The sequence below is a fragment of the Salvelinus sp. IW2-2015 genome, linkage group LG20 (genome assembly GCF_002910315.2).
Source record: "Salvelinus sp. IW2-2015 linkage group LG20, ASM291031v2, whole genome shotgun sequence".
Taxonomy (NCBI): domain Eukaryota; kingdom Metazoa; phylum Chordata; class Actinopteri; order Salmoniformes; family Salmonidae; genus Salvelinus; species Salvelinus sp. IW2-2015.
This window is the reverse complement of record NC_036860.1, coordinates 56488408-56510432: the sequence shown is the minus strand read 5'-3', so window position 1 is coordinate 56510432 and position 22025 is coordinate 56488408. Positions and strand designations below refer to the sequence as shown.

The 22025-nt window shown below is 43.1% G+C and overlaps 1 long non-coding RNA gene and 1 pseudogene across 1 annotated transcript in view; one reads left to right on the top strand and one right to left on the bottom strand.

Moving 5' to 3' along the window:
* The window catches only part of LOC111981249 (PDZ and LIM domain protein 5-like), a 110072-nt pseudogene that overhangs the window by 70470 nt on the left and 17577 nt on the right, over positions 1–22025 (bottom strand).
* LOC111981250 (uncharacterized) overlaps positions 19749–22025 on the top strand; it is a 5722-nt gene continuing 3445 nt past the window's right edge. Inside the window, exon 1 of the long non-coding RNA XR_002879573.2 lies at positions 19749–19930. This is a non-coding gene — a long non-coding RNA (uncharacterized lncRNA). The remainder of the gene's footprint in view (positions 19931–22025) is intronic.

The window sequence follows — 22025 nt, the reverse complement described above, 5'->3', positions numbered from 1 at the left end:
GAGGAGAGAGGAGAGGAGAGAAGAGAGGAGAGAAGAGAGGAGAAAAGAGAGGAGAAAAGAGAGGAGAGAAGAGAGGAGAGAAGAGAGGAGAGAAGAGAGGAGAAAAGAGAGGAGAGAAGAGAGGAGAAAAGAGAGGAGAAAAGAGAGGAGAGAAGAGAGCAGAGGAAGAGGAAGAGGTACAGTAGAGGACGATATAAAAGAAGAGAAGAGAGGAGAGGATGAAAAGCAAGTGTTCTTTTCCTTTGAGGAAAACATCTTATTAACAGCCACTTGAACAGGGCAGGCTCTTGTCCATCCGTGTCTTTGGCTGGGTTGTCATGGTCTGGTTCCAGCCATTACCTCCTGCAATCACACTGCTGCTGAAAGCTGAAAGCCAGGACCCAGGAGATAAGCTGCCGCTGGCCCAAGGCTGGCACTTTCACGACTAATGCCATGAAAACACAAACAAAACATTCCAAAAGCAAGACCAGTACTTCAGACTGAATACTGAATGCCCTACTTTGCCCTGAAACAAAATGCCATCGCGGAGGGGTGATATTAATAAATCAATTAATGATGGCAATCACCTGATTACCATATGTCACTCACAAAACAACAAATTAATAACTACAGCTGTATGTGTGCATGTGTGTGTGTGTGTGTGTGTGTTGGTGTAAATGTGTCTTCTTCATAAAACTGAAAACTGTCACACAGGAAATGGCAGTTTAACTCTGATTTCAGACATATTAAGCAGTATGTGTGAAACTGAATGCCTGCTGGTGCAGCTCATGCAGACCTCAATTGGCCACGGTAAGCAGGATGCATGGTTGGTTCGTGTGTAATAATACTGAGAGAGCTGCTTCCACCAGCTCTGAAGCAAAAAGACACGGGGAGAGTTCCTGAGTACAATCTTATCAAGTCCCAACCGATAGAGAGACAAAGCCGATTCTGTGTAGTGTTACTTGATAACCATTCAACCAGGGATGGGCAACTGGCGACCCCCTTTAGAAGGCCCTCGGATATATATATATTTTTAACTCAGTCGGGGTCTCAACATACTGTTGCAAGTTAGAATAGTAGAACACACAGGGTGCAATTTCAAAATGTGGTTGTGCATCAGCAGTTTTTCTCTTGTTATGTCACTCACTTATAGTCGCTCAATTAGCCCGTGTCAGCTAACAATTTTAGAGACTCGTAAGTTAGTCTAGTGGCCAGCTATCTAAACTTAGTAATCATTGACCCTCATGATGACTTCAGATTTTTGTGGGCCTCACCCCCATTAAAGTTGCCCATCCCTGCATCAAACAAGCCTCAAAATATGTCAGCCATTTACTGTACTGTGTTCATATCACTTGAAAATGAAGTTTAAACATATGATTAACTTTATATTAGAAACACATAAAACATACAAGGTTTTATGAAAGAGTTGGCTGACATCTTCTCTCAGTTCTTGTGGTGTTAGGTAGTTGTGTGGTGTTAGGTAGTGTGAGTTGTCTGGTGTTAGGTAGTTGTGTGATGTTAGGTAGTTGTGTGGTGTTAGGTAGTGTGAGTTGTGTGGTGTTAGGTAGTGTGAGTTGTAATAAAAGTCAACTGTTCAAATGGTTCAAATTCAGATTCAGATCACAGACCAACTGATTTCTCCAGAGCAGACATTCCTGTCGCCCTGCCGTCTCGTTTGTCTTCCTGGCCAATGACTTGATCTCAAACGTTTAACATTTTTCAACAAACCAAGAAGCAAAAGCAGTGGAGTGAAATAAATCAAAATGGAGTGATAAGTTACTGGAACCATAGATAGAATTGTTTTATTTCGCCATGCCATCAGGGTAGATTGGAAGCAGCTGCCTGACTACACACTACTCAGACTCACTGACCAAACAGATCTGGGCTGAAAAATGCATTGCATTGCTATGAAACCCACAGTTCTATTGATCTATGCATTTTGTAGATCAGAAGACTAATAGGCATATTAAACATTGTTATGTCTGAAAGATGTGTGAATCTGAATTAAAGCTGGATTAATTGATGTAGATCAGGATGTTACACCTAGTCAGCCCGTTAACAACCCTTTCCCTCCCAACACAGTACTTTATTATCCACTCTTTTTTCCATCGTGATTGACTGACTGCCATTTCCATTCCATCTGTCATTCATCCTCAGACACTGAGTGGACGTGTTGATGTGTTTCTGGCTCAGTATTCTGGCCTGTTAAAGTAGCAGCTGTAAACATGAAATACCGTAACGTCTGCTCTCACTCAGCTCTCTGCTGCTGATACCCTCCTGCCAGTTCCAGGGATGGTTAGGATTTTGGGGAAATAAAAATAAAAAGATATGATTAGGTTCTCGTTTTATGAGGAACACAGGACTTCAAGGCAGTCTGGTGCTATTGACAAGATCAAAGATGGACTGGCCATCACTGGTTTCACAGGGTCATGAGACAGCTCCATAGAAGGACAACAGAGAAGAGGAGAGGAGACTGAAACCTACTGTAAACAGTGAAATATGGGTCTGATCCAAGAAAACAAATCTCAGTCTCAAGTTAAAATGAAAAAAAAATCCTGTTATCATGATGCATTTCAGTTTAATCTAGAGAGTACTAATATTAAACACACCACCTAAACCCACAGTGATGAGATGAAATCATTAGGGATGCAAAATCCCAGCAACTTTCAATAAATTCCCTGGTTTCCACACAATCCCAGTTGGATTCCCAGAATGAGGAGGGAGTAAGCGAAAAGGGGAATATAAGGGATAAATGGGAATATATTGAAAGTTCCCGGAATTTTGCAACCCTACAAACCATAAACTAGCTCCATGGGCGCATGTGGGATTCATGCAGGAAGACCAGACCAAGCCATTGCCTAAGGCTAGTTAAATGAGGGGTGTAAATATCACTGAGGCAGACCTAAAGACCCACTGTAGATGTGTTTCATAGGGTAGATATTATATCCATCCGCTGTGTGTGTTGATGACGTACTGTTAGTGTCCATTAGTATCTGAATGGGTAGAAATGTAACCACACACACTATTTAACAAAGCCACAAACCACTAGGCCTTAAATATGAACAATTTGGACTTTTTTTACTGACTTCCCACTGCGCTTCCAATCGCAATAAATCACCATCTTCCAAGTCTCTCTCTCTCTCTCTCTCTCTCTCTCTCTCTCTCTCTCCTTCTCTCTCTCCTCTCTCTCTCTCTCTCTCTCTCTCTCTCTCTCTCTCTCTCTCTCGTCTCTCCGTCTCTCGTCTCTCTCTTCCTCTCTCTCTCTTCTCTCTCTCTCCTCTCTCTCTCTCTCTCTCTCTCTCTCTCTCTCTCTCTTCTCTCTCTCTCTCTCTCTCTCCTCTCGTCTCTCTTCTCTCTCTCTCTCTCTCTCTCTCCTCTCTCATCTCTCTCCTCTCTCTCTCTCCTCTCTCTCTCTCTCTCTCTCTTCTCTCTCTCTCTCTCTCCTCCTCTCTCTTCTCTCTCTCTCTCTCTCTCTCCTCTCTCTCTCTCTCTCTCCTCTCTCTCTCTCTCTCTCTTCTCATTGGTCATATGACATATGCGTGTTACTATCAGGTTTAAGGACTTGTGAAGTCTTCAATTTCTAAGTCTTATTCTTCTTGTAGAGATTGTATTAAAACGATATTACTGGAGACAGATAACGGATAGAGAATCATTATTTATCAACTTTTTACATTTGGGCTGTATGTCATTTGGTCTCTCTACTACGCAAACCATGATCTGTCTTTATGGTTTCCTGAAATACCAGAGGGTGTTTTGGTGTTTTTAATTTATTTTGTCTGGACTGGGATTCTGGTGAAGGCTCAGTTCTATGTCAAACAAGGGCAGGGCTGAAGACCAGACAGCTCTCCACCATTTGAGTAAAGTTAACTTTATTCCCATTAATCTAAAATAAACCTGAAAATAGTTTAGTTACTAAATGACACAGGAACCCACATTAGCTATGCTCTGTGTAGAGTAGTTGGCATTCAATCTCTCTGCAATGATAATTCTCATGTTTTGGGGCTCAGGGTTCTAGAATGAATCCCATGCACAATCCTGAACCAGTATAACTCACACTAATGATCAGTGTTCTATAAAAGTACTACTACACTCAAGGAAGTACAAATTCAGAGCAACATGAACTGTGTGTTTAATAACAGACTGAAGTTACATGAGAAAATCCGAAAACTCCCAGCAAATGTCTATAAAGAAGATTGACCAGACAGAATATACTGTAGATGTTTACTGTGACATCACAGAGCTCTGTGAGAAATGATCCAGACCAAAGGAACTGCTTTGGGGGGGTGGGGTGGAGAGAGAGAGAGAGAGAAGAAGAAAACATACACTGTGCTAGTGTGCTGATCCTCGTCTAACCTACAGTAAACAGTGAGCAGACATGTAAATCAATCTCGCCGTCGTTTAGCCTGCAGGAGAAACAAGAGTTCTGGACCCTCCTCCCTCTGTGACTGGATTAATGATCCATATGCTCAATGGATGTGGTCATTGAATGAAAGCTGATGTTACCTAAAAAGGAGTGCTGTAGCAGCAGAATTCACAGATTAGTGACACCGACAATCAGACATCAAGAATACTGTACTGTTCCCTTTCTCTGCTAATCACGAATGGAACACTTACTTTGACAGCATACTTGCCAGCATCATATTCAGTTGCATACCGTTATTCAGTACACACTGTACAGTGCATTTGGAAAGTATTCAGACCCATTTTTCCACATTTTGTTACGTTACAGCCTTATTCTAAAATTGAATAAACGTATGTTTTTCCTCATCAATCTACACACAATACCCCATAATGACAAAAGCGAAAACAGGTTTTAGAAATGTTTGAAAATGTATTAAAACTTTAAAACAGAACTACCTTATTTACATAAGTATTCAGACCCTTTGCTATGAGACTCATAATTGAGCTCAGGTGCATCCTGTTTCCATTGATCACCCTTGAGATATTTCTCCAACTTGATTGGAATCCATCTGTGGTAAATTAAATTGATTGGACATGATTTGGAAAGGTCCCACAGTTGATAGTGCATGTCAGAGCAAAAGCAAGCCATAAGGTCGAAGGAATTGTCCGTAGAGAGCAGAGGCAGGATTGTGTCAAAGCACAGATCTGGGGAAGGGTACCAAAACATTTCTGCATCATTGAAGGTCCCCAAGAACACAGTGGCCTCCATCATTCTTAAAATAATAAAGTTTGGAACCACCAAGACTCTTCGTAGAGCTGGCCGTCTGGCCAAACTGAGCAATCGGGGGAAAAGGGCCTTGGTCAGGGAGGTGACCAAGAACCCGATGGTCACTCTGACAGAGCTCCAGCGTTCTTCTGTGGCGATGGGAGAACATTCAAGAAGGACAACAATCTCTGCAGCACTCCACCAATCAGGCCTTTATGGTAAAGTGGCCAGACGGAAGCCACTCCTCAGTAAAAGGCACATGACAGCCCATTTGGAGTTTGCCAAAAGGCACCTAAAGGACTCTCAGACCATGAGAAACAAGATTCTCTGGTCTGATGAAACCAATATTGAACTCTTTGGCCTGAATGCCAAGCGTCACATCTGGAGGAAATCTGGAACCATCCCTACGGGGAAGCATGGTGGTGGCAGCATCATGCTGTGGGTATGTTTTTCAGCGGCAGGGACTGGGAGACTAGTCAGGATCGAGGGACAGATGAACGGAGCAAAGTACAGAGAGATCCTTCATGAAAACCGGCTCCAGAGTGCTTAAAACCTCAGACTGGGGCGAACTTTTACCTTCCAACAGGACAACAACCTTAAGCACATGGCCAAAACAAAGCAGGAGTGGTTTCGGGACAAGTCTCTGAATGTCCTTGAGTGGCCCAGCCAGAGCCCGGACTTGAACCCTGAAAACAGCTGTGCAGCGACGCTCCCCATCCAACCTGACAGAGCTTGAGAGGATCCGCAGAGAAGAATGGAAGAAACTCCCCAAATACAGGTGTGCCAAGTTTGTAGCGTCGTACCCACGAAGACTCGAGGCTGTAATCGCTGCCAAAGGTCCTTCAACAAAGTACTGAGTAACGGGTCTGAATACTTATGTAAATGTGATTTTTCAGTGTTTTTTTTTTATACATGTGCAACAATTTCAAGAAATCTTATTTACCTTTATCATTATGAGGTATTGTGTGTAGATTGATGAGGAACATTTTATTTAATACATTTTAGAATAAGGCTTTAACGTAACAAAATGTGGAAAAGTCAAGGGATCTGAAAACTTTCTGAATGCACTGTACATACCATATTCAGTTACATACAGTTACATACATGCTAAACACACAGACCAGCGGGCTACACTAATACAGTCATTTCCTGGTCTAACATGTACTTTCCCTAACGCTACCCCTTCTGGACATCATCTCAGACCAGACGTCAGCTCACATTTCAACTGGAGTGCTCAACTCATAACTCGAAATGGGACCATTTTTGTCCACAGTGTAGTTCAATTTAAAAGAAAAGTCTTGCCATTTCACATCCCCATCCATATATATTTCACATGACAATGCAGATGATGTAAACATGTCTTTACTCTACATCTGATACAGACTCAATGATCAGATCAGAATCACTTTTAAAGGCCCAATGCAGCTGTTTTTATCTCAATATCAAATCATTTCTGGGTAACAATTAAGTACCTTACTGTGATTGTTTTCAATTAAAATGGTCAAAAAGAAACAAAAATAGTTTCTCAGCAAAGAGCAATTTCTTAAGCAAAAAGTTTGCTAGGACTGTCTGGGAGGGGAAAACTGAGTGGGGAGGGGAAAACTGAAAACTAGCTGTTATTGGCAGAGAGGTTTGGAACTCGCTTTCTTATTGGTCTATCAACTAATTTACCACCTGGCTGTAACGCTTGTCTGATGAAGAAGGAGTGGACCAAAGCGCAGCGTGGTACGTGTTCATGATATTTATTTAAATCTGAACACTAGAACAAAAATAACAAAGCGAGAAACGAACAGTTCTGTAAGGTAACTAAAGCTACACAGAAAACAACTAACCACAAACACAGGTGGGAAAAAGCTACCTAAGTATGATTCTCAATCAGAGACAACGATAGACAGCTGCCTCTGATTGAGAACCACACCCGGCCAAACACAAAGAAATAGAAACATAGAAATAAAGAAACTAGAATGCCCACCCTAGTCAGACCCTAGCCTAACCAAAATAGAGAATAAAAGCCTCTCTATGGCCAGGGCGTGACACTGGCAGGTGAAAACTCCATCCCACCAAAACAGGCTGAAATTTCAGGCGGCCTTTTCAAACAGCTCTTACACTAAAATAACATTATCCTAATTTTCACAATTTCACAGTATTATTCCAACCTCATAGTTTGGAAATATATATAAACACAGGAAAATCACATTTTTGACTGCACTGCGATTTTAAGGAATAACTCCAAACTCTGTGGTTGTGTGATAACCCCGTAGCGTCACCATGCTCCATTCCATCTCTGTTTGATTTATTACTCAGGTTCCTCCTCCTGCTTTGTACTGTGTTATTACAAAGCCAAAGCTATGTTCTGGTTCTATTGAGATCACAGAAACAAGCTACAACATCTCCCTGTCAACCTCCTAACTCTAATCAAAATATATCATGTGGCCAGTAGAACATCTAGATTAAACAAACTACAAGCACAGTAGCTAGCAGACTACAAGTCAGACTCAAATGTCAAACCGATGCAGTACTTAAGCTAGCCACTTCCAATTGTAGTCCTAAAATCGAGTGTGATTTTCGCAGTCTATTAATAGAGAAACTACTGGAGCCATGGCTAGACTGTTGACAGATGTTGTAGTAGAGAAGTAGAAAAAGGGCTTGTTTGCCAAAATCTCGCACTATCCCTTTAAAAGCGCTTCAAGGCAGAAATATATATTTCTGGGAGTGGCGGCAACAATTTAGCAGCGGCTGGGCTTAATGAATATACAGACAGACGTTTCCATACGAGTGCCTTGTAATGGTTGACTTTCCTGCTGTACTGTATGTACAGACAGTCAGTCAAAATGGTTCCAAAATGTTGCCCTGACAGATCTGGACACCTGACTTCTATTCTGGTACTGAATATGTTGAATGATGATATAAACATGCTTAAACTTTGTTTTACCAATCAAACAGCTATAAAGAGGTGGTTGGAACAAGCTCCCCGTTGGATACAGTCTTGGCAAAGGGGTAAAAAAGAAAGGTAAACAGATTACAGCTGTAGTCACAACAGCTAGGATGGAATGGGCCTTTGGTATGATAACTGTTGTTCAGCACTTACAGCTAGTCTGTCTCCAGGCGGACCAGAGTGAGAGAGCAATGGGAGAGTTAGACAGGTTTGTCAGTTGTGTGTAGAGAGAGGGCCCATCAGTGGAATTACAGACAACTTTAAGGTACCAGCAGCCAGCATTATGTTTGTTTTAAATAGTTGATTTACACTAACATTCCCCAGCTGAGAGTGGGAGAGCGAGAGAAGATTGGGCTGGGTAACAGAGGGTTCAAAGAGAGAGAGTCAGTCCTGTCTGAGAGGAAAGGAAAGGCCGATATCCATCACAAAAACTGTAATGTACTGCTACAGGGGCCCAGAGATTTTTGATGTAGGATGATTGTGAAGGTCACTTCTAGTAACTTTTTAAAAGGACATTTTAATCCAAAATGCATGAAAATGTAATTATGTTGACACGATCTGAAATAAAATTGATGCGTGCCACTGCATTATTGGGAGATCAATCAATCAATCAAATGTATTTATAAAGACCTGTTAACATCAGCCGATGTCACAAAGTGCTATACAGAAACCCAGCCAAAAACCCCAAACAGCAAGCAATGCAGATGTAGAAGCACGGTGGCTAGGAAAAACTCCCTAGAAAGGCAGGAACCCAGGAAGAAACCTAGACAGGAACCAGGTTCTGAGGGGTGTCCACATACCTTTGGCAATGCAATGATGAGGAGCAAGCGGTGGCTCTTTGCCCGTGGCTCTTATTCGTGCCAATGCTCGCTCTGTTTGCTACAAATATACACTACATTGCCAAAAGTATGAGAACACCCATTCAAATGAGTTGATTTGGCTATTTCAGCCACACCTGTTGCTGACATGTGTATAAAATCAGGCACACAGCCATGCAATGTCCATAGACAGACACTGGCAGTAGAATGGCCCGGACTGAAGAGCTCAGTGACTTTAAACGTGACACCGTCATAGTATGCCACCTTTCCAACAAGTCAGTTAGTCAAATTTCTGCCCTGGTAGAGCTGCCCAGGTCAATTGTATGTGGTGTTATTATGACATGAAAGCGTCTAGGAGCAACAACGGCTCACCCGCGAAGTGGTAGGCCACACAAGCTCACAAAACGGGACAGCCGAGTGCTGAAGCGTGTAGCGCATAAAAATTGTCTGTCCTCGGTTGCAACACTCACTACTGAGTTCCAAACTGCCTCTGGAAGCAACATCAGCACAATAACTGTTCTTTGGGAGCTTCATTAAATGGGTTTCCATGGCCGAGCAGCCAAACACCAGCCTAAGATAACCATGCGCAATGCCAAGTGTCGGCTGCAGTGGTGTAAAGCTCACCGCCATTGTACTCTGGAGCAGTGGAAACGCTTTCTCTGGAGTGATGAATCCCGATTCACCGTCTGGAAGTCCGACAGACCAATCTGGTTTTGGCGGATGCCAGGAGAACGCTACATATGCCTGCCCCAATGCGTGTCAACTGAAAGTTTAGTGGAGGAGGAATAACGGTCTGGGCTGTTTTTCATGGTTCGGGCTAGGCCACTTAGTTCCAGTGAAGGGAAATATTAACACTACAGCATACAATGACATTCTAGACAACTCTGTGATTTCAACTTTGTGACAACAGTTTGGGGAAGGCCCTTTCCTGTTTCAGCATGACAGTGCCCCATGCACAAAGCAAGGTACATACAGAAATGGTTTGTCGAGATCGGTGTGGAAGAACTTTACAAGCCTGCACAGAACTCTGACCTCAACCCTATCGAATAGGCCTAATCGCCCAACATCAATGCCCGACCTCACTAATACTCTTGTGACTGAATGGAAGCAAGTCCCCGTAGCAATGTTCCAACATCTAGTGGAAAGCCTTCCTAGAAGAGTGGAGGCTGTTATAGGAGCAGAGGGGGGACCAACTCCATATTAATGCCCATGATTTTGGAATGAGATGTTCGACGAGCAGGTGTTCACATACTTTTGGCTATGTAGTGTACGTTGTAACTTGTCACTCAGATCTTAAAAGGATAGTGCGAGATTTGGACAATTATGCAATTTTTCTACTTACCCACAGTCAGATGAACTCGTGGATGCCATTTTTAGTTTCTGGATACAGAGAAATAAAAATGGTACGCATCAGTTCATCTTTCTTTATAAGTAGAAAAGGGGCTTAAATTGCAAAAAATCTCACACTATCCTTTTAAAAGTGCTTCTAGGCAACAATTTTGTAGCGACGGGGCTAAGTGAATAAAGAGGAACCACTAAATCCCTCTCGCTTCAACATCTCTGTCCCAACATCTGGTGAAATAGAAGAGAAAGCCTTGGTATGTTGGATGAAACATTCAGTGTTTTTCATTTGCTTTCAAGAAAGAGGGCCAACAGAAGACGATACCAAGACAGCTAAACCAATCATCATCAAGCCTTTCTTTCCCTAATACATACCACTTTTAGAGTAAAACCTCATCTTCATCTGTGGGACACAAAGGGAACGCTGTCCCCCCATCTCGTACATATTTTGAAACATGGATGTATCAACTTCACACCAGCGCTCCAAAAGAAACAGCAGCAGTTTCAAGCTGCGTATGTTGGCCCCTGCCGCTGCTCTTTGTCAAAATGACATTTCCAGTCAGTGGGCCGAGTGTGGACCAGCACATACAGACCTGGGCCCATTCCTCCTGGTCCTCATGTCTGGAGGCAGGCCTGGAAACATGACACATTGATGCCACCACGTGTCTCTGATCATGTGATGGTGGAAATATACCCCAGGAATGTCACTCTCTGACCAATGAAGTGTACACTGGTCACGATGGAAAAATGACAGGGCAGTTTTTTTTATTGTCACATACACCAGATAGGTTCAGTGAAATGTGTGTTTTTACAGGGTTAGCCATAGTAAAGTGGTGTCCATGGAGAAAATTAGGGTTAAGTGCCTTGCTCAAGGGCACATAAACAGATTTTGACCTTGTCCGCTCGGATATTCGGAGCAAAGCCCTTTCGGTTACTGGCCCAACGCTCTAACCGCTAGGCTACCTGCCGCCCAAAGCTTGTGGCTTTGCTCACCGATCCTGTGGTGTTAGTTCTGACCACCAGTGACTTAATACAAGCCTTTTCATTCAAGTCATGACGCTCACAGGAGGTACACTGTGGGAAAGCTACCAAATAACACATAACAATAACCCACAGAAGTACTAAAAAGACATATTTCACAGTGGCTGAACTTGGTGATTTTATTGCCGTTCACGGCTCTGTAACATTGGTTTTGACCCTGAAACATTATGAGTGCTGTCGTGTTCCAGAGGCTTTCTTTTTACTGGAGGAGACAACATGTTCTAGCTTCATCATTTTAAAGAGTAAATTAGCCATTGTTTTCACTGAAAACACATTAATATCTGGTTCTAGTGTGTAAGCCAGGTAACAAAAGAAAACGAGTTACTTCTTATTGTCTCCTAACATTTAACTGCCAAGTAGATTGTGGTTACTGGTTAAAGAGTCTCTGGGAGATTACATACTAGAGATGCAGCATAATTCAAAAATACTTATTTTCAAATGGATGGTTGTTAAAAACCTATTGTTTCATACACACAGAATATATACGGGTCTTTCTATAAACTAGGGTACCACCGAGGAGTTCCTACACTGGACAACTTGTTCCAGCTGTTGACTAGTCATTGATAATACTTGTTTTCATGTCATTACATTAAGATATAAGGGGGACATAGCTACATATATTCAATAACATTCACGTGTTTAACCCTTTCTTATGGTTGGTGTCTTGACTGATTGGTCAAAAATCTTCTGAGATAAAACATACATTTTATGTCCTTGCATTATGGAAGTGTAAGTTGTCATTGTATCATATATTAAGCAGTTAAATTAGACATTGAACTTGAACCCTGTAAGAATCCTGGATCTAGCTGTCACACCCTGATCTGTTTCACCTGACTTGTGCTTGTCTCCACCCCCCACCAGGTGTCTCTCATTTTCCCCATTATCCCCTGTGTACTTATACCTGCGTTTTCTGTTGGTCTGTTGCCAGTTTGTCTTGTCAAGTCTTACCAGCTGGTGTTCCCGGTTTCCAGTAGCTTTAGTTTCTGGTTCTGACCATTCTTCCTGTCCTGACCCTGCCTGCCGTTCTGTCCCTGATTGACACTGCCTTGGATTACTGATCTCTGCCTACCTTTGACCTGCCATTTGCCTGCCCCCTGTTTTGTAATAAACATCTGAGATTCGAACTGTCTGCATCTGTGTCTTATCCTGAGTCGTGTTACTAGCTGCGAGACAGTTTTTTGTATAGATCTCAGAAATGCAGTGTAACTACGTAACATTTTGTATCTCCTTATGTGGAGTGAAAACTGTTTTCATGGGCACACAAATCCCAAAATAATCTAAGTAATTTCGAAATCAAATGCACTAACTGAAAGAGTCACCTTACCTTGACAATTAAAACCTAAGTTGATACTGTCATTAAAGTGCTTCTAAAATAATTATGCATAATACTGGATGCGCATTTGGTGTCGAACTGTTTAATTGCACCATGATATTTTCATAATTTGATCCAGGAAGGAATTTTCCTTGCTGGAAAAAGGTTGTTCACGAGGAATGTCCAGAATGTTTTGGTGTCTCATTTGTTATGCCGGTGAAGACAGTTGGGCCTGGATCCACGTTAGATCTAATATCCCTAGCGAATATTGATGTTGATCATCTGTTGTCTGCTTGATTTACAGCCGGGTCTTGTTAGATTAACAGAGAAAACATCATGATAATGAGTTCATGTTTTCATTTGTTTTTGTGCCTCGGGTTATACACTGAGTCTACACCCACCGCTATTCCTATTCATTTTTCTGGATATAATGACAACACATTAAACTGAAAACTAGCTGTTACTGGCAGAGAGGTTTGGAACTCGCTTTCTTATTGGTCTATCAACTAATTTACCACCTGGCTGTAACGCTTGTCTGATGAAGAAGGAGTGGACCAAAGCGCAGCACACGTTCATGATATTTATTTAAATCTGAACACTAGAACAAAAAAAACAAAGCGAGAAACAAACAGTTCTGTAAGGTAACTAAAACTATACAGAAAACAACTACCCACAATCACAGGTTGGGAAAAAAAGGCTACCTAAGTATGATTCTCAATCAGAGACAACGATAGACAGCTGCCTCTGATTGAGAACCACACCCGGCCAAACACAAAGAAATAGAAAACATAGAAATAAAGAAACTAGAATGCCCACCCTAGTCACACCCTGGCCTAACCAAAATAGAGAATAAAAGCCTCTCTATGGCCAGGGCGTGACACATTACGTAGCCTAGTGGGCTTATTGATGACATGATCTGATAATGAAATAACATGACAAATACATTTTGGTTTCCATGTTACACCTGCAATTCTAAACAATATAAGGGGCTTGAAGTAGTCTACTTGAACTTGAATTTGGAGCTCAGAAATTCAAGTACTGGAATAGGCCTGCCTTTCTTCAATTAGGTGCTTGGAAATTCCTTGTAATTATTGTAGCTGATTTCTACGGTCTCATGCTCCTTATAATTATCAGTGATTTCTTTCTAATCAGATTTTGTGAGAGATGTGGCCACTTTCGTTTCTTGCTGCTTCAATTGAAGGGTGTTGCTCTACTCTGTTAAAACCACATGCGGTTATTATGAGTACAACAACATCTAATGTTGGCTTCAACTTTGCTTTCCATACAAATCATTCAATTACAAAAATAACCAGGTTTTTGGTCGCTGTTTTTGGTGAGATTCAAATGGCGATGGTGAGATTAACGCTACAGCAGTTCATGGTCATAGGCTTTATTATTGTTTGTGCCTGTGTCGGCCATATAGGCTACAGAAAAATCGGCATGCATGCACCCAATATATTTAGTCAGGCAATGTCCACATTACTCTCACATATTTTAGAATTTAAAAATAATGTGAATATCGATGCATTCTCAAGGCCAAATATTAGGCCCTATATGTACAATTATATAAATTATACAATTGTATAACATTGAGGTCCTTGAAAATTACAATGAAGTGCTTGAAAAAGTCCCTGAAAGTTCTGGAATTTGACTTGCCAATGTCTGTATGAATCCTGCTTAAAAGATGTATAGTCCTAGTCCTATGTTGTTGTATAGCTGGAGTTATGGGCCTATTTGCATATTTTCACTTTTATTCCTTTAAGTACACATGTGGAACTACATTTTTGTTTCAAAACATTTTGAAATGTTGATCCCAATGTCACACATTGGGTCCATTATTTATAGAAAAACCCATAAGATATTTCAGAGGTGTGATATCATATGCCAATCTACCCCCCCATTAAACTTTCAGCCAGACCATTAGTGTCAGGGCCCACCCCTTCTACTCTCCCTTTTTCTTTCATACTGAGCCAGAGTAGTGTATGTCTGTCTGTCTGTCTGTCTGTCTGTCTGTCTGTCTGTCTGTCTGTCTGTCTGTCTGTCTGTCTGTCTGTCTGTCTGTCTGTCTGTCTGTCTGTCTGTCTGTCTGTCTGTCTGTCTGTCTGTCTGTCTGTCTGTCTGTCTGTCTGTCTGTCTGTCACATCCACCTCCAGAGTAGTGTCTGTCTGTCTAGTAATATTTTATATCAGTCAATATTAATCGTCACCTTATTTCAGTCTCATCTGAAAGTTGTAATTTCTTGGTTATCATCACGTACCCTGTCTAACAAGTTGAATCAGCAATACAAAATTGGGTTGAATTATTTATTTACTAACTAATCACACAAAATTACATATACACAGAATGAACCATACATTGATTACAAATTACGTCATAAAGGAAAACGTCCCTAGCGGACGGAGCAGATATGACAGCTGGTTACACAAAGAACGGGGGTTGGGTTTGAGTGAAAGAGCGGGAAGACTGAAGAACAAAGGGAGAAGCGATGTCTCTATCGGGCCGTAGGCAGCTACTCTATCGTAAATATAGAATCTTATGCATTCTAAATTACTGCCCATTTGGAAAAGGAAAATGCAATAAATATTTACTCTGAGCTGCGCTTCAATAGGTTGGTGGTAGATGGAAGGCCGTGTTGCCCAACAGAGTCCTTTGTCCTTTGAAGAGTGTCTCTGGTGGTGAACGGGAAACGTTGTAGTGTCTTCGTTGTGTGGTAGACGGAATACTCTGTCTGTCCTCTCCTAGCCCACGTTTACAGCGGCCGCTGCTAACTCAACGGCTAGGAGGTATCACTTCTGTAGCGAATAAGAGTTCAAAGTTCATACCATTCGCAACCAAAGCTCTCGCTGAGGTTGGCTTCGTTCTGTAGTTATTATCTGAATCCTTCTGACATCGGACCGTCATCCTAATGTACCCGGAACAGAAGGTTACATTTTCGTCAAGGGCTTATATAGTGGAGGGAGAGAAGGGTGTGTTTCATAGTTTATAACCCATGTCTCTTCACAGGGGCAGGCCATTGATTGAGCAGAGCCCTAACCTTATGAAAACCCAAATCTCTCATTTGGAAGCTAAAATTACATTTAATCTTTTCATAAATAATTGTATACTTAAACATTTGAATTGTACAACAATTCCATGTGAATCTGAATCTCCCAGATACAGTTTAGGTCGTCCTGTCATCAGTCATAATGTCACAGATGACAACCAAACTGACATCATATTCATTAAGTACCAACGCATATTTTCAACTGGTTCTATTACCGAAATATGGTTCCTTTCCCTCCACTTGTTTGATGTTCCCAGACTCTCTATGTTTAACAAAGGCTATTCAAGAGTCCCTCTGTAGAGTCAAGAGAGAGGGAAGGGAGAAAGGTATTTATGTGGAGGGTCATAAACCTTACCCACAGGCCAACGTCATGACACTGTGCATCACATCCACCTCCAGAATAGTGTTTGTCTGTCCATCACATCCACCTCCAGAGTAGTGTCTGTCTGTCTGTCTGTCTGTCTGTCTGTCTGTCTGTCTGTCACATCCACCTCCAGAGTAGTGTCTGTCTGTCTGTCTGTCTGTCTGTCTGTCTGTCTGTCTGTCTGTCTGTCTGTCACATCCACCTCCAGAGTAGTGTCTGTCTGTCCATCACATCCACCTCCAGAGTAGTGTCTGTCTGTCTATCACATCCACCTCCAGATTTCCCCCTCTCTTGCCCTCCCCATCCCTCCCTCTCTTTCTAATGCTGAGAGATTGCAATAACAATCCCTCTCACTAATTCTCTCTCTTCCTCTGATAGGAAGAGCCATTATCTCCCAGAAGGTGGTGGGTCACTGACCTGAGTGACTGACTGTGTCCTTCAACGTGTCCCTGAATTGGCCTGGACGATACAGGGCACAGGGCAGGGAGACCTGGTCCAGGGCACTGAGCTACTTCACATGAAGCACCGCCACCACCCGCTGAACCACTTAAAATTACTAGGGCCAGCTGAGCAGCTAGCTAGTACTCAGTGTGTCATGGACATTTTGTTAGAAACGTCACAACGCTGTGTGCCTCCGGCCACATGATCAAGGGTCCACACAGGCCCTTAGAACAGCCCTCAGTAAATGTTTATACGCCTATAAATACCCCAGGAGAGAAGGAGAGCAGACTCTCTCAGGTCCTGCTTAGGGCCCATCAAGGACACCTCTCAGACAGTCGGCCTCTCAGCTGGACAGGCCATCTGAGATTTGGGACCAAGACTGACCGCCCTGCTGCCTTGTAAAGACTTCAGACAGTTCATAGCATCTAAGTAAAGATAGTCTATATCTAGTGCACATTAAAAAAGAGTCCAAAAACGATGTCATTCTGAAAAGGAAGAAGCATGACTTACGGTGTGTACTTGTAGTGTAGAGATGCACTACAGTAGAGGTCTTCACAGATCCACCTGTACCCGAAAACTCGAGAACCGATTGTTGTTGGCCAATCATAAGTCATCAAAGGGGCAATAGGCTACAGTCATAGAGCCTCCGTGTGAGGCAAAAGTTAGGAGATATCTAATCAATGGAAGATGAACTTAAAATGATGGAATTACAAGTTAAAGGAGAAGGACAGGCTACAACGACCAAGAGCCAACAGGTAGACTGCTACTTAATATTCTGAACGGAGTTGCTGTTGTTAGTAACTGTGTAGGTCGAGAAAGCACATGCTGCCTCAATTAGCCTATCGAGCTAGCTAGCTTAACTAGCTTCTCTTGACTTGATGCCGTCAAGACGGGTACTACGTAATCATATTGGATGATAAATAACCTAGCTATAGCAGCTATTAGTCTACTATAGTGCAAGTCGGCTTGGTTGGTTGCTATCTCTCGTCTCTCCCTCCCTCCTCCCTTTTCCCGTGTCACTCGCTCACACTCACAGAAGCCGTCTCTCCCTCCTCTGGGTACTTCAATACAAAACCTAGGAGGCTCACGGTTCGCACCCCTTTCCAAACACTTACAGAGTAATTATGACAACTTCCAGAGGACGTCCTCCAACCTCATTAAGACCCTGGGTCTGAACCCCGCCCTGTGCAACTGGGTCCTGGACTTCCTGATGGGCTGCCCCCAGGTGGTGAAGGTAGGAAACAACATCTCCACTTCGCTGATCCTCAACACAGGGGCCCCACAAGGGTGCATGCTCAGCACCCTCCTGTACTCCCTGTTCACACATGACTGCGTGGCCACACACGCCTCCAACTCAATCATCAAGTTTGCAGATGACACAAACATAGTAGGCCTTATTACCAACAATGACGAGACAGCCTACAGGCAGGAGGCGAGGGCCCTGGCAGAGTGATGCCAGGAAAATAACCTCTCCCTCAACGTCAACTTAACAAAGGAGCTGATCGTGGACTTCAGGAAACAGCATAGGGAGCACGCCCCTATCCACATCGACGGGACGTATTCCACAATAACGTCTGCTAAATATGTGTATGTGACCAATACAATTTGATTTGATTTGAACCTATCCGAGGGCTAGGCGTCCCGTCAGCGGGACACCTGTCGCCAATTTCCGGTGAAATTGGAGGGCGCGCAATTCAAATAAATAATCGTAAAAATTATGGATATTAAACATCAAGGTACATATAAGTGTCTTATTGGTTAAAAGCTTAAATTCTTGTTAATCTAACTGTATTGTCAGATTTACAATAGGCTTTACAGTGACAGCATGCCATGCGATTGTTTGAGGACGGCGCCCCACATCAAAAATATTTTTCAATCAGCACAGGCTTCATAAAATCACAAATAGCGATTAAATAATCACTTACTTTTTGAAAATATTCCTCTGATTTGCAATCCACCGTGAAGGCCTCTACATTACAGTACAAATGCTTTGCATGTGTTTCTGTATCATTGTGTGTGTGGGTTGGGGCAGAGGCAGGGCAGGGCAGGGTTATGTTGTTGAGTACGCCCTGGGTGGGTATAGAGTCATGTTTTCCCTCCCTGTCCCCATGTTATCTCTTGACATGTGCCGTGGGCATATGGAGAGATCAGAACCGTACAGACTGTTTCCACTGGGCCTATTGAAGCTGACTCCCTTAAAAGGACCCCAGCCAGCTGAACACAGCTACAGGGCGAGTGGCTGTGGATGTGTGTTCATGTGGTTAGAACATGGGTGAAAACAAAGCCTTTTACAGACACAGAGTGATACTATGGGTATCTCTGGCTGGGCGGCCAGGCCACCACCACCACCCAGTGATTATAGTCTATTTAATTCTCTACAATGGCTCTGTTTATCCCCACTGCATGTATTCCATGCGCAAAACTTCCTCCAGATGTGAACATCCTGAGTGGGCTCCCGAGTGGCGCAGTGGTCTAAGGCACTACATCTCAGTGCTAGAGGTGTCACTACAGACCCTGGTTCGATCCTGGGCTGTATCACAACCGGCTGTGATCGGGAGTCCAATAGGGTGGCGCACAATTGGCCCAGCGTCGTCCAAGTTAGGGTAGGCCTTTATTGTAAAATAAGAATATGTTCTTAAACTGACTTGCCTAGTTAAATAAAGGTAAAATAAAACATTCTGTAGAGTACTGTATTTCTCTCAAAACAAATGCTTCACAATGTGCTTCTCAGAGGGAGGAAATCATATGTACTGTATTTCAAAGCCTTTATGGACTTGGCATACCCTTTAAGAAGTCTAGAGCAGTATCAACATTGAGAAATGAATGCCCATTAGACCCAGCCAGACATTCACTACGGGCATATAACTTCCTTTTATGTACATTTATGGAATTGTCTGTGAAGTGGATGATCATATTGCTCAGTTCATACTTAGGCAGACTTTGGTTTTGACAAAGCAGCATTCTGAGAGAGTTGGACAATACCCAAAGTTAGACAAACCCAATGCTGCCAAACCACTAAACTCAAAGCCGACATTTTGGATTTGCAGACACATTCTCAGAGGATTTCTTCCCACCTGATTTCTTCCAATGTCTGCTGAAGTAGATATTTAAAGCTCTCAAGCACTGAAAATTCCATAAACAATGTATTTTGTGGCTCAGATATAATCCCTTTACTAATCTGTGTGTCTTACTGTAATTACAGGGATATTGTGGGGGTTTGTTATTTATCCTTATAGACCTAATTCAACTGTCTGAAAACAGAATATTGCATTTCAAAAGTTATGTTCATATTTAGTTCTGGCAGTTGCATGTCCAGATATGTCAGTAACATTAAACTTAATGAACCGATACAAGCATGGTTACGACCATATTTATCTTCATAGTTCATATCTTTTGTTTTAGGATTCCTTCCAAGGAAACTCTCCTGAGCAATCTCCAAAACCAACATGGAGCTCCAGTCAAAGCAAACTGTCTCAATCATCAACATCGGTAACACGTCTGAGGGGCAGAGTACTGAGCAAATACTAGCTAAAATACTGTACAAGACATCGTAATACTGCTGTGCTATTGACAGAGGCACTTCAACAGAAATGATAAATGGATAATTGTGGGTCATACACTGCAGAGCTGTGCTTGTCTATTAGAGAAGCATAGTCACTATCAATTCACAATCAGTGTTGGAGAGAATCTCCTCTTTCTCACAGCAGCAACACAAACAGCGTTATGGAGAGAATCTCCTCTTTCTCACAGCAGCAACACAAACAGCGTTATGGAGAGAATCCAAAACAGTGTATAACTACGGTGATGAAGCAGAGCAGCAGTTCACAACCATTCATCACTAGCAGTAGCAGAGTCCTTCTTCACACAGCAGGCCTGGCACCACTACTGCTTCTCAGACCCAGACCCAGCCCAGACCCAGACAAGACCCAGGCCAGAGACCCATGACCCAGACAGATATTAAAGAACCGCAGGAGTTCCAGCCCTGGCCTTCGTAGACAGACAGGTTAATCTAGTGCTCTGGGACTGGGAGGAACACCCAACTGAGTACGAACCCAGAGCCAGAGACATGTGGAGACCCAGTGTAAAGAGTCATCAGACTGAAGAGCAAAGCCTACACCTTTGTAGTCTCTGTAGTCTTCACATAGATTCTGGAAATGTCTGGGGATAGTTAATACTGTGATTGTTATTTAGAGAAGCACAAAGATAGAGACAGAGGGAGATTGGCAGAGGCCATGAGCAGTCAAAGGGGACTTTGTGGTAAAAGCTGCCAAAGGAAAGGTTGTGTGGTTGAAAGCAGCAGTAAGTGTCATAATGAATCTATAGCACAGGCCCTTTAATGACCATGGAGCCAGATGGCATAGTGAGCATGGCCCTTTAATCACCATGGAGCCAGATGGCATAGTGAGCATGGCCCTTTAATCACCATGGAGCTAGAAGGCATAGTGAGCATGGCCCTTTAATCACCATGGAGCCAGATGGCATAGTGAGCATGGCCCTTTAATCACCATAATATCACCCGAATGGACGCCAGAATGGCAAATAAGTGACGCATGGCCTTTAATCACCATGGAGCCAGATAGGCATACGTGGAGCAATGGCCTCTTTACATCTATCCTAATCTGAGAGCCAGATGGCATTAGTCGAGCATGGCGCTTTAATGTCACCATGGTAGCCAGATGGCATCAGTGAGCATGGCCCTTTAATCACCATGGAGCTAGGCGAAGGGCATAGTGAGCACTGGCCCTTTATCACCATGGTATGCGCAGTGATGGCGATAGGTGAGCGTAATTATGCCGTCTTTAAATCTACCTCATTGGACTGTCTCAGTTATTAGGCATAGTGAGCATTGGCTTCCTTTAATCACCATGGAGGCCAGATGGCCAATAGTGAGCACATGCCCTTTAATCACCAATTGGAGCAGGTATGCGGGCATAGTTAGGACATGGGCCCTTTAGATGCACCATCGGAGCCAGAATGAGCATTAGGTGAGATCGGCCTTTCAGATCACCATGGGAGCTCAGATGTGACATAAGGTGAGCATGGCCTTTTAATCACATTGGGAGCCAGCATGGCATAGTGTGAGCCATGGCCCTGTTAATCACCATGGAGCCAGGTGGCATAGTTGAGCATGGCCCTTTAAATCACCATTGGAGCAGATGGCATAGTGGAGCATGGCCCTTTAATCACCATGGAGCCAGATGCCATAGTGAGCATGGCCCTTTAATTCACCATGGAGCAGAAGTGCATAGTGAGCATGGCCCTTTAATCACCATGGAGCCAGATGGCAGTAAGTGATGTGCATGGGCTTTACTCACCGATAGGAGGCCAAGAAAAGGTCATAGTTGAAGTATGGCCTCTTTAGATCGACAGCATGGAGCCAGAAGCGCATATGCGTGAAGTATGGCTTTATCACGCATGGACGTCAGATGCGCAATAGTTTAGCATTGGCCCTCTTAATCACCATAGGAGCCAGATTGAGCATTAGTGAGCAATGGTCCCGCTGTTAATCACCATGGCGCCAGAAGGCTGGATCAGTTTGAGTCAGTCTTGGCCTTGTAAGTCCACCGATGGAGCCAGTATGGCA